Source organism: Rana temporaria, chromosome 2 (assembly GCF_905171775.1).
Source record: "Rana temporaria chromosome 2, aRanTem1.1, whole genome shotgun sequence".
In the NCBI taxonomy this organism is placed as follows: domain Eukaryota; kingdom Metazoa; phylum Chordata; class Amphibia; order Anura; family Ranidae; genus Rana; species Rana temporaria.
The window spans coordinates 7,984,377-7,997,355 of record NC_053490.1 but is presented as its reverse complement, the minus strand read 5'-3'; the positions used below and the strand labels follow the sequence as shown (position 1 = coordinate 7,997,355).

At 50.8% G+C, this 12,979-nt stretch overlaps 1 protein-coding gene across 3 annotated transcripts in view; it reads left to right on the top strand.

Annotated features, from left to right (window-relative positions):
- FAM168A (family with sequence similarity 168 member A) overlaps positions 1–12,979 on the top strand; it is a 187,295-nt gene that overhangs the window by 15,479 nt on the left and 158,837 nt on the right. Inside the window, exon 1 of one of the 3 annotated variants that reach the window (XM_040339795.1) lies at positions 3,749–4,930. The exons of the other annotated variants lie outside the window; for them this stretch is intronic. The gene's annotated coding sequence lies outside the window, so the exon portion shown is untranslated. Of the gene's footprint in view, positions 1–3,748; positions 4,931–12,979 lie in introns of those variants that run through there. 3 annotated transcript variants of the gene reach the window in all.

Sequence of the window (12,979 nt, the reverse complement as noted above, 5' to 3'; positions counted from 1 at the left end):
ATGGCAGTGAAAATAGTGAAAACACACATTAGAACTGCTGTTTTACTTGTAATGCCAACGGCCACCACCAGATGGCGCCAGGTCACAGACGGACATGAACATATTCGCCAGCACACCACGGATCGTATATAACGTCCAAAAAAGTTTTAATGCACAGAAAACATCACAAGAGGTGCAACGTTTCGAGGCCACATAGGACCTCTTCGTCAGGCAAGACACAAGGCACTTGCCTGACGAAGAGGTCTTATGCGGCCTCGAAACGTTGCACCTCTTGTGATGTTTTCTGTGCATTAAAACTTTTTTGGACGTTATATATATATACGATCCGTGGTGTGCTGGCGAATATGTTCATGTGGTTTGATTGTTCCAGTACCCAGCTGGTGATCGCTTCAGCACCCATTTTTGTACTTTTGATCTGTTTCCTCAGGAAGGTGTGCGATTGGAAGATTTACTAGAAGATCACAGAAGGAAGCTTGGGCCTTCACAAGGCCGCATTGCCGCAGCCTCAATTACCGGCGGGCGCGGACTCCAGGTCACAATTTCTTGTCGCCATTGCGACCGGGCGCCCTGACTTTGTCGAGCCCTGGCATAATATATATATACAGTGGAACCTTGGTTTCCGAGTAACGTGGTTAACAAGCATTTTGAAAGACAAGCAACTTTTAAAAAAATATTCGGACTCGGTTTGCGAGTGTTGTCTTGCAAAACAAGCAGAATTCAAGCTAATGGGGTCTACAGTACCGCATTTTGCCTGAGGCGGGGGGGCGCCGGAGCCGAGCAGAGCTGATCGGAGCCGTTCCGAAATACTCAGTTCCCAGGTCTTTCTGAGGGTTTCAGAGGTCAGCCAAGCTGTCCTTGGCCCTATCTGGGTGTTTCCTAGGCTCTCCGGTGCCCCCCCACCACCTCTGGCCACATGCGGTATTGCATGCCATTGAAGTCATGGCGGAACAAATTATTTTCGTTTCCATTGACTTCTATGGGGAAACTTGCTTTGATATGCGAGTGCTTTGGATTACAAGCATTCTCCTGGAACGGATTATACCCGGAATCCAAGGTTTCAAGGTTCCTCGCAAACCGAGGCCTGTAAAGACCTCAGTCCGATAGAACACCTTTGGGATAAATTAGAGCAGAGACTGCGAGCCAGGCCTCTTCGTCCATCCAGTGCCGATCCTGACCTCCCTGGGGCCTTAAGCAAAATGACCTGGCACATTAAAAATGAGAAGCGAGGGGCGCTGCCGACAGTGAAATGTCACATTAAAAATTAAAGTTGAGAAGTGGGGGGGGGGGGGTGTTCTGCTATCTGAACTGACATCTTACATTAAATTGAGAAGCAGGGGGTGCTGACTTCTTACCTCTTCTCCCATGCAGCCAGCGAGTTGAGAAGCGGGGTGAGGGGGCGAAAATGACTTCTCACCAGGCGGGGGCCTCTAGTAATTTGGGGGGCCCTTCGCAGCTTTGCGGGGCCCTAAGCGGCTTGCATAGTGAGCCTATAGGGCGGATCGGCCCTGCGTCCATCAGTGCCTGACCTCACAAATGCGCATCTGGAAGAACGGTCAAACCTTCCCATAGACACACTCCTAAACCTTGTGGACGGCCTTCCCAGAAGAGTTGAAGATGTTATAGCTGCAAAGGGCGGGGCCAACTCAATATTGAACCCTCCGGACTAAGACTGGGATGCTATTAAAGTTCATGTGCGTGTAAAGGCAGGCGTCCCAATACTTTTGGCAATATAGTAGAGATGCAGATGGTACCGTATTTATCGGCGTATAACGCACACTTTTTACCCCTTAAAATCAGGGGAAAATCGTGGGTGCGCGTTATACGCCGATCCCCGCTGTCTCTGAGCGCCGCCGACAAAGACCGAGCCGAGTGTACTGCGCACTTGGCTTGGCTAGGCTCGGCCAAGCCGGCAGCCACGCGAGAGGAGCCGAACACACCGGAAATCCGGCTCTGCACAGCTCGACCGAGGCGCCAAACTCAAACACCCCGGCAGACGGATGCGACGGACACCGTCAAGGCTGGACGGACCCCGTGCAAGGCCGCAGACGGACGCCGGACAAGGCCGCCGATGGACGCCGGGCAAGACAGCAGACGGACCCCGACAAGGCTGGACGGACCCCGCGCAAGGCCGCAGACGGACGCCGGACAAGGCCGCCGATGGACGCCGACAGCAGACGGACACCGACAAGGCTGAGCAGCCTAAATGTAAGTTTTTTCCTAAACTTCCCTTCTAAGCTTGGGGTGCGCGTTATTCGCCAACGCGCGGTATACCCCGATAAATACGGTATGTCTCTAATGTTTGTGTACCTTAGGACGCAGCCCGTACACGCTGGTCCATCGAGGACAAGGCTGCTTTGGGTACATGAATCTTATTTTTATTTTAATTATACAAAGTTTATATAGCGTCAATGGTTTGCACAGCGCTTACATCGAAGGATGTGTGTGATTCAGAGCTGGAGCCCTCCAATCAGCAGCCAGTTGCAGTTGAAGGCCTCACTCAGCAGGGTTCTAGTTGCTTCCACACAGGGAGCAAGGGTCCTTCTCTGCAACTGCTGGCAGGGGACAGGCTTTTTAGTCAGGCTGTGGCTGCTTTCTAAAGAAAATCAACTGTAAGACTTTGTACACTTTTTTTGCTTTGATGGCATGTGGAATGTATTTAGCTAACTTAACCTGAAAGTTCAATTGGGCTTTAAATTCTCTCCTAAATATAACCCTTCACAAGGCCATACACCCAATTCCAGGGGATTCTTGTGGCTCGGGTGACAGGCGGCTGCAAATAGCGGTGGTTGCTTGGCCTGTATAAAGTCATGACGGCCTGATGGCAGCCGTTGCTATTCCCAAGTAGCTGTACATTATACTTGGATAGATCTGACTGCATCAAGGCTTGGACATCCATCCCTAACCAGTTGGTTTTGCAGAACAGGAGTGGTGGCTATCAGACCGTCAGTACCTTGTACAGGCCGAGCAAACGCTGCGATTCCCATATCTGCAAGATTCCGCTGATTTTGTTGCTGTAATTTATTGTATGTGTGTAGTCACCCACGTGAACGAAGACTTAAGCGGTCCCAGATGGATCAAATCTTGGCCAGTTCAGCAGAGGCCGGAACAAGATTTGATCCATCTATGGGCAGACTGGTTGTACCCCAGTCGATCTATGAATACAACCAGCCTGTTGGATTTTGTACATAAGATTACTGCTGGTGGCTATAGCCCCCAGCAGAGATTATTGTGTGCTGCCGGCAGGAAAGGCTCCCAGGTGGCAGAGCACAATAGCGCTGCAGGAGCGAGTCAGTGTTGATGGGGCAATCAAATGATTTTCCTATAATATTTGGGCTGCTTTATATGTAAACTCGGACCAAGACGGCACCGGATGTTGATTTGACAGGCGGGGTCACACATCAAACTCAGCCATTCAAGTCAATGGGACCTCGCCGCACCACAACCGCAAGCATTTGCAGCCCGTTGTTCCCATTAAAAATTGCACCAAAACAAAAATAAAAAAATACAGAAAAATAGGCATTTAGAGGCTGTTGAGGTTTACAGATTGACACAAGCCTGGCCAGAGGATGGAGGGGTTTACAGATTGACAAGAGCCTACTCAGAGGATGGAGGGGGGCAAAGATTTACATAAACCTGGCTAGAGGATGGAGGGGGGTCTACAGATCGACAAAAGTCTGGCCAGAGGATAGTGAAGTTTACAGATTGACAAAAGTCTGGCCAGAGGATGGGGGGGGGGGGGTCTACAGATTGAAGAAAGACTACCAGAGGATGGTGGGGTGAGGTCTACAGGTTGATGAAAACCTGGCCAGAAGATCGTGGGGTCTACGTTTTGACAAAAGCCTGGCCAGAGACTGGTAAGGTCTACAGTTTGAAAAAAGCCTAACAGAGGATAGTGGAGTCTACAGGTTGGTGAAAGCCTGGCCAGAGGATGGAGGGGTCTACAGATTGACAAAAGCCTGATTGAAGGATGATGGGGTCTGCAGATAGACAAAAGCCTGGCCAAAGAATGGTTGAGTCTACAGATTGACAAGAGCATGGCCAGAGAATAGAGGGGTTCTATAGGTTGACAAAAGCCTAGCCAGAGGATGAAAGGGGTCTAGAGATTGACAAAACCCTGGCTAGAAGATGGAGGTGGTCTACAGATTGACAAAAGCCTGGCCAAAGAATAGAGGGGGTCAACAGATTGACAAAAACCTTGCCAGATGATGAAGAGGTCTACAGATTGACAAAACCCTGGCCAGGGGATGGAGGGGGGTCTACAGATTATCAAACCCCTGGCCAGAGGATCGTCAATTCTACAGATTGACAAAAGCCTGGCCAGAAATTTGTAGGGTCTGCAGATTGACAAAAGGCTAGCCGGAGGATGGTGGGGTTTATAGATTGTTGCCTGGTCTGACTCTCTGTAATTGGTTGATCAGGCATAGGATCTCTCTGTGATAGATGATTTAGTGGCGATATCCAAGCCTTGATGCGTATTAGAAATAAGGGTCTGTGTTATTCTCTTCACAAGAGAAAAAAAAATGTGAATTGCCAGCAGAATTCCAGAATTGTGCGGATTTTTCTTGTTGGCGTTGCTGAAAGGAGGTTGGTTTTGATCCTTCGGAATCAGGAAGTGGTTTCGTTAGAGGACAAGTGTATCGATGCTAGGTATTTGCATTATTAATGAGGAATGCATTGCATTGTGGGATGTGGCTTTTCCAGAGCAGATGGGTAAAGAGTAAAGACGGATCCCTGACTCTGCATCGTACACCCATGCTGCTAAATATCTGCCCCCGGGGTGTGTGATTCAGCGGTGCATGCGTGCTTCCTACAGGCAAAGGGGTTCATCTCGCAGGCACGTTTAGTAACCCTTTCATCCCGGCAGGACGGAGGATTTCTGAGCAGAGAGAGGGCCTGGTCCTTCCAGACAATGTAAGCTAGACTGCAGGATGTGAGTATTGCTTCGTTTATCCATTTCTGTAGCACCGTCGTCATCTGCAGCGGTGTACAAAATGCAGACCCCCGGGGGCCCCTTTCATACTTGGGAATGCGTCTTGTGTGTTAAGGCGAGTTGCATTAAGGCAGCGCATTGCTATTTGTTCAAATGGCCTCCCCTGCAGAATATATATATCTATATAGTCGATTTTTGTTGCTATTTGCTGCATTGCCAAAAAATGCTACCGGTACAGGTTTTCATCCATTGAGGTACGTTGAACAGAATGGGCTATCGCTGCACCTGTACTATTTATTTTTTTGACAGTGCAGCAGACGGCAACAAACGTTGGGTGCGCTGTAGTGCAGGTGCGTTACAGTCCACTGTATGTATGCGTTGAATGAATATCAGTGCGTTGTAAGATGATAGATGTCATCAGCTAACTTCCTTTTTCTTCCATAGAAAGGCTTTGTTGAAAAGTCACTGTATAATGGAATAGCGATTATTTCTTGGTTGCCCAGGGTCCCAATGATGCATGGCTTCAAAATGTGGTATTTCCTCTTGTATGGGGACGCACTGGAAGAAAGAGAAGGTGTGCTGGTGATAAATAAATGTCATCTGCATGTTGTGCGGAATGCACATCCATTGGGCCACATCACTTACCTTTCGGTATTTATTGCATCATAAAGGTCCAGTTATTGTAATGGAGGGGGTCTACAGATTGACGAAACCCTGACCAGAGAATGGAGGGGGTCTACAGATTGACAAAACCCTGACCAGAGAATGGAGGGGGTCTACAGATTGACAAAACCCTGACCAGAGAATGGAGGGGGTCTACAGATTGACGAAAGATTGACCAGAGGATGGAGGGGGTCTACAGATTGACAAAACCCTGGCCAGAGAATGGAGGGGGTCTACAGATTGACAAAACCCTGACCAGAGAATGGAGGGGGTCTACAGATTGACAAAACCCTGACCAGAGAATGGAGGGGGTCTACAGATTGACGAAACCCTGACCAGAGAATGGAGGGGGTCTACAGATTGACAAAACCCTGACCAGAGAATGGAGGGGTCTACAGATTGACGAAACCCTGACCAGAGAATGGAGGGGTCTACAGATTGACGAAACCCTGACCAGAGAATGGAGGGGGTCTACAGATTGACAAAACCCTGACCAGAGAATGGAGGGGGTCTACAGATTGACAAAACCCTGACCAGAGAATGGAGGGGGTCTACAGATTGACGAAAGATTGACCAGAGAATGGAGGGGGTCTACAGATTGACGAAACCCTGACCAGAGAATGGAGGGGGTCTACAGATTGACAAAACCCTGACCAGAGAATGGAGGGGGTCTACAAATTGAATAAACCCTGACCAGAGAATGGAGGGGGTCTACAGATTGACAAAACCCTGACCAGAGAATGGAGGGGGTCTACAGATTGACCAGAGGATGAAGGGGTCTACAGATTGAATAAAGCCTAGCCAAAGGATGGTTGAGTCTACAGATTGACAAGAGCCTGGCCAGAGAATGAAGGGGGTCTACAGATTGACAAGAGCCTGGCCAGAAGATGGTGGGGTCTACAGATTGACACGATCGGTTTTCCTGTCAGATGAGAGCTTTTGGTCGGGAACCCCGACCGTGTGTATGCTCCATCGGACAGGAAAACGGCCGGCAAAAGATCGAGCGCTGGTTCTCTTTTTTTTCCCGTCGGGATTCCCGACGGACTTTTTCCAAATCAGAAATCCCGACCGTGTGTACGGGGCATGACATTTAAGGCTAGGTTCAGACCTTCGCATGTCAGGAACACGTGCAAAACTGCGCGTTTTCCTGACACCTAGAGTCAGGGACTTTTTTTCCGTGATTCTTGTGCATTGGGCAACCCACTGAAATGAGTAGGCTGCCCTACATCCGACAAGCAGGAATGCACTGAAACGCCCGCATCTGTAGCCTATAGAAAATCTATGGCTTCCACCGTCTAAAGCAGGAGTCTCAAACCGGCGGCCCTCCAGCTGTTGCAAAACTAGAAGTCCCTTCATGCCTCTGCCTGTGGGAGTCATGCTTGTAACTGTCAGCCTTGCAATGCCTCATGGGACTTGTAGTTTTGCAACAGCTGGAGGGCCGCCAGTTTGAGATCCCTGGTCTAAAGAGCATATGGCCTAGGTTAGTGGTTTTTATTGTAGGAGAAATAGGGGTCTTAACTGCGGCCCCTGACATCACTAAAGGGCTTCACAGAAGGTTAGGTAGAAAGAATTGTCAGAGGCTGCAGACAAAGTAAAGCAGGGATTTCCTAACCGCTTGATGTAAGGGGGGACGCTAATTGGGAGCTTGATGTAAGGGGGAACTCCAATTGGGAGCTTGATGTAAGGGGGAACTCCAATTGGGAGCTTGATGTAAGGGGGAACTCCAATTGGGAGCTTGATGTAAGGGGGAACTCCAATTGGGAGCTTGATGTAAGGGGGAACTCCAATTGGGAGCTTGATGTAAGGGGGAACTCCAATTGGGAGCTTGATGTAAGGGGGAACTCCAATTGGGAGCTTGATGTAAGGGGGAACTCTAATTGGGAGCTTGATGTAAGGGGGGGCTCTAATTGGGAGGTTGATGTAAGGGGGAACTCTAGTTGGGAGCTTGATGTAAGGGGGAACTCTAATTGGGAGCTTGATGTAAGGGGGAACTCTAATTGGGAGCTTGATGTAAGGGGGAACTCTAATTGGGAGCTTGATGTAAGGGGGAACTCCAATTGGGAGCTTGATGTAAGGGGGAACTCCAATTGGGAGCTTGATGTAAGGGGGAACTCCAATTGGGAGCTTGATGTAAGGGGGAACTCCAATTGGGAGCTTGATGTAAGGGGGAACTCCAATTGGGAGCTTGATGTAAGGGGGAACTCCAATTGGGAGCTTGATGTAAGGGGGAACTCCAATTGGGAGCTTGATGTAAGGGGGAACTCTAATTGGGAGCTTGATGTAAGGGGGGGCTCTAATTGGGAGGTTGATGTAAGGGGGAACTCTAGTTGGGAGCTTGATGTAAGGGGGAACTCTAATTGGGAGCTTGATGTAAGGGGGAACTCTAATTGGGAGCTTGATGTAAGGGGGAACTCTAATTGGGAGCTTGACGTAAGGGGAACTCTAATTGGGAGCTTGACGTAAGGGGAACTCTAATTGAGAGTTTGATGTAAGGGGGAACTCTAATTGAGAGTTTGATGTAAGGGGGAACTCTAATTGGGAGCTTGATGTAAGGGGGAACTCTAATTGGGAGCTTGATGTAAGGGGGGACTCTAATTGGGAGCTTGATGTAAGGGGGGACTCTAATTGGGAGCTTGATGTAAGGGGGGACTCTAATTGGGAGCTTGATGTAAGGGGGAACTCTAATTGGGAGCTTGATGTAAGGGGGGACTCTAGTTGGAAGCTTGATGTAAGGGGGAACTCTAGTTGGAAGCTTGATGTAAGGGGGAACTCTAGTTGGGAGCTTGATGTAAGGGGGAACTCTAGTTGGGAGCTTGATGTAAGGGGGAACTCTAATTGGGAGCTTGATGTAAGGGGGAACTCTAGTTGGAAGCTTGATGTAAAGGGGGAACTCTAATTGGGAGCTTGATGTAAGGGGGGACTCTAGTTGGAAGCTTGATGTAAGGGGGGACTCTAGTTGGAAGCTTGATGTAAGGGGGAACTCTAGTTGGAAGCTTGATGTAAGGGGGGACTCTAATTGGGAGCTTGATGTAAGGGGGAACTCTAGTTGGAAGCTTGATGTAAGGGGGGACTCTAATTGGGAGCTTGATGTAAGGGGGAACTCTAATTGGTAGCTTGATGTAAGGGGGGACTCTAATTGGGAGCTTGATGTAAGAAATGGCGGCCATCTGCGATTTTTATCGTGACTACGACATTACGGCGGACACATCGGACACTTTTGACGCTTTTTTGGGACCATTGTCATTTTTACAGCGATAAAAATGCACTGATTACTGTGAAAATTACACTGGCAGTGAAGGGGTTAAACACTAGGGTGGTGATCAAGGGGTTAAGTGTGTCCTAGGGAGTGATTCTAATTGGGGGCGGAGCTACCACTGACACGACAGTGATCACTTTTCCCGATCACAGGGAGCAGTAGATCAGTGTCCTGTCACCAGGCAGAGCAGGGAGATGCCTTGTTTACATAGGCACCCCCCCCCCCGTTCTGCCGTTCTGTGACACGATCGCGGGACACCGGCGGACATCGAGTCCGCGGGTCCCGCCAGGCACGGTCACGGAGTTTGCGGCGCGTGTTTTAAAGGGGACGTACCTATACGCCGGTCGGCATGTGGTTAAAGAGGTTGTAAATGTTAATTTAAAAAAAAAAATAAACACACTTGCCTATACTTACTTCCTCTGTGTAATAGTTTTGCACAGGGCAGCCCGGATCCTCCTCTTCTGGGGGCCCCCGCTGGCACTCCAGTCCCCTCCTCTTCATCAGGTACCCCCACGCAAAGCCGCTCTCCCTGGGGGCACCTGTGCAGGCTCGCTTCTGCGTCCATTGACACAGACAGGGGGACTTGGGCCCCCCCCCCCCCCGCGTCACTGGATTTGATTGACAGCAGCGGGAGCTAATGGCTCTTGCTGCTATCAACCTGTCCAATGAGGAGAGAGATAGCGGCTGTACTTGTGCACACCTCTGGATCAGATTGGGCTCAGGTAATAAAAAGGGGGGTCTGGGGCTGTAGCACAGAGGGGGTCTCCAAACTACGGCCCTCCAGTTGTTCAGGAACTACAATTCCCATCATGCCTAGTCATGTCTGTGAATATCAGAGTATTACGATGCCTCATGGGACGTGTAGTTCCGCAACAGCTGGAGGGCCGTAGTTTGGAGATCCCTGCATGCATAGAATCCCCCAGCCCCCGTGCCCCCCTTGACTTACACAAGACCCCTTTCGATCCAGCGCTGTGAACATCGGCAGATCGTTTTTCCCCTCACTTCTGGGTCTCGCTGGCTTTTCTGGGGTACCAGGAGCCATTGGCTCCCCATGCTGTCAATCAAAGCCAGTGATGACAGAGTGGGGGCGGGGCCGAGTCCCTCTGTCTGTGTCAATGGTAGGGGTGCAATGGATCAAAAAACTCACGTACCTCGGATCGGATCTTTTTTGGATCGGCAAACCCCCTCGGTACAGACACCCGCATCAGTGCAGACACCCCCCCAGGTAGTACGGACAGACCCCCCCCAGGTAGTACAGACAGACCCCCCCCCAGGTAGTACAGACAGACCCCCCCCCCCCAGGTAGTACAGACAGACCCCCCCCCCAGGTAGTACGGACAGACCCCCCCCCAGGTAGTACAGACAGACCCCCCCCCCAGGTAGTACGGACAGACCCCCTCCAGGTAGTATGAACAGACCCCCCCCAGGTAGTACAGGCAGACCCCCTCCAGGTAGTACGAACAGACCCCCTCCAGGTAGTACGAACAGACCCCCCCAGGTAGTACAGACAGACCCCCCCCCAGGTAGTACGAACAGACCCCCCCAGGTAGTACAGACAGACCCCCCCCAGGTAGTACGGACAGACCCCCCCAGGTAGTACGAACAGACCCCCCCAGGTAGTACAGACAGACCCCCCCAGGTAGTACGGACAGACCCCCCCAGGTAGTACGAACAGACCCCCCCCCAGGTAGTACGAACAGACCCCCCCCAGGTAGTACGGACAGACCCCCCCAGGTAGTACAGACAGACCCCCCCCCAGGTAGTACAGACAGACCCCCCCCCCAGGTAGTACAGACAGACTCCCCCCCCCAGGTAGTACAGACAGACCCCCCCCAGGTAGTACAGACAGACCCCCCCCAGGTAGTACGGACAGACCCCCCCAGGTAGTACGAACAGACCCCCCCCCAGGTAGTACGAACAGACCCCCCCCAGGTAGTACGGACAGACACCCTCCAGGTAGTACGAACAGACCCCCCCCCAGGTAGTACAGATAGACCCCCCCAGGTAGTACGGACAGACCCCCTCCAGGTAGTACGAACAGACCCCCCCCCAGGTAGTACGGACAGACCCCCCCCAGGTAGTACGGACAGACCCCCCCCAGGTAGTACAGACAGACCCCCCCAGGTAGTACAGACAGACCCCCCCCAGGTAGTACAGACAGACCCCCCCCCAGGTAGTACAGACAGACTCCCCCCCCCCCAGGTAAGACACCCCCAGTAGTATGACTCCCAGCGGTGTGTCCCACGAGTGCGGGCTCCTCCTCCTCCGTGGGTGTAACCAGAGTGGAGGGCCGCCGCCGGGTGTACCAAGATGGCCGCGGCTCCGGAGCTAAGCCGAAGCCCATAACATTAGGAAAGGCCGCGGCTTCGGCCTAGCTCCGGAGCCACGGCAATGCACGGATCACAGTGTGTGCCGATCCGAAGGGGGTGACCCGTTCGGATCACGGATCAACTGTGATCCGTTGCACCACTACGACGACGCAGCAGGGCTCGGGTGCGAGCACGCACAAGTACTCCCATGGGGGAAGCGGCTTCCCATGGGGGGCACTGGACAGAGAGGAGTGACCAGGAGCACTGGCGGGGGACCCGAAAAGACGAGGTTCCCGGTCGCTCTGTGCTATTCGATTGCACAGAATGGGTAAGTATAGAGTTGTTTGTTATTTAACCACTTAACGCAAAACAACGCAGCCGTACGTCTGTACTTTGGCGCTAAATACCGGGGTTATGGCAGAAGCTGTGCGTTTCTGTGCAGAAGCTGTGCGTTTCTCTGTAAGACAAAAGTGGCCTCCGCTACGGATTCGCCGCAAGATCACTTTTTATCGGTGGCGGGAAAGGTGCCCTCCCGCCGTGCTCAGGTCGTCGCCTCCACTTTTCGGACCCAGTAGCGGCGGACACGATCGCTTCCTCTCCCGCGGATGCTTGGCTGCCAACTGAGAGGAAGATGGTCTCCGCTCGGCTCTATGGCATGGGAGGGGCGGAAGCGACGTCAAACGTCACTCCCGCCCATAGCTCTTGAATGAGAATTTTTATATTTATTTTTTTATTCATTGCATTTTTTGTGTAAATATGAGATTTGAGGTCTTTTTGTCCCCCAGATCTCATATTTAACCACTTAAGGACCCCTTCACGCCGATATACGTCGGCAGAATGGCACGGCTGGGCACAGGGACGTATATATACATCCCCTTTAAGAGCCCCTGCCGTGTGGTCGCGAGTGCGCAGGCGCGCTCGCGACCCGGTCCGAAGCTCAGTGACCGCGCCCGTGGGACCCATGGACCCGATCGCCACGGGTGTCCCGCGATCGGTCACAGGAGCTGAAGAACGGGGAGAGGTGAGTGTAAACAGACCTTCCCCGTTCTTCTCTGTGGCAATGTCACTGATCGTCTGTTCCCTGATATAGGAAACGACGATCAGTGACGTCACACGTCCAGCCCCGCCCCCCTACAGTTAGAAACACATGAGGTCACACTTAACCCCTACAGTGCCCCCTAGTGGTTAACCCCTTCACTGCCATTGTAATTTTCACAGTAATCAGTGCATTTTTATAGCATTTTTTCGCTGTGAAAATGACAATGGTCCCAAAAATGTGTCAAAAGTGTCCGATGTGTCCGCCATAATGTCGCAGTCACGAAAAAAAAACGCTGATCGCCGCCATTACTAGTAAAAAAAAAAATATTAATAAAAATGCCATAAAACTTTCCCCTATTTTGTAAACGCTATACATTTTGCGCAAACCAATCGATATACAATTATTGCGATTTTTTTTTTTTTACCAAAAATAGGTAGAAGAATACGTATCGGACTAAACTGAGGAAAAAAAATAGTTTTTTATATCTTTTTTGGGGATATTATAGCAAAAAGTAAAAAATATTGCGTTTTTTTTCTAAATTGTCGCTCTATTTTTGTTTATAGCGCAAAAACTAAAAACCGCAGAGGTGATCAAATACCACCAAAAGAAAACTCTATTTGTGGGGGAAAAAAAGGACGCCAATTTTGTTTGGGAGCCACGTCGCACGACCGCGCAATTGTCAGTTAAAGCGACGCAGTGCCGAATCGCAAAAATGGGCCGGGTCCTTAACCTGCATATTGGTCCGGGGTTTAAAGGAGTTGTAAAGGAAAATGTTTTTTCAC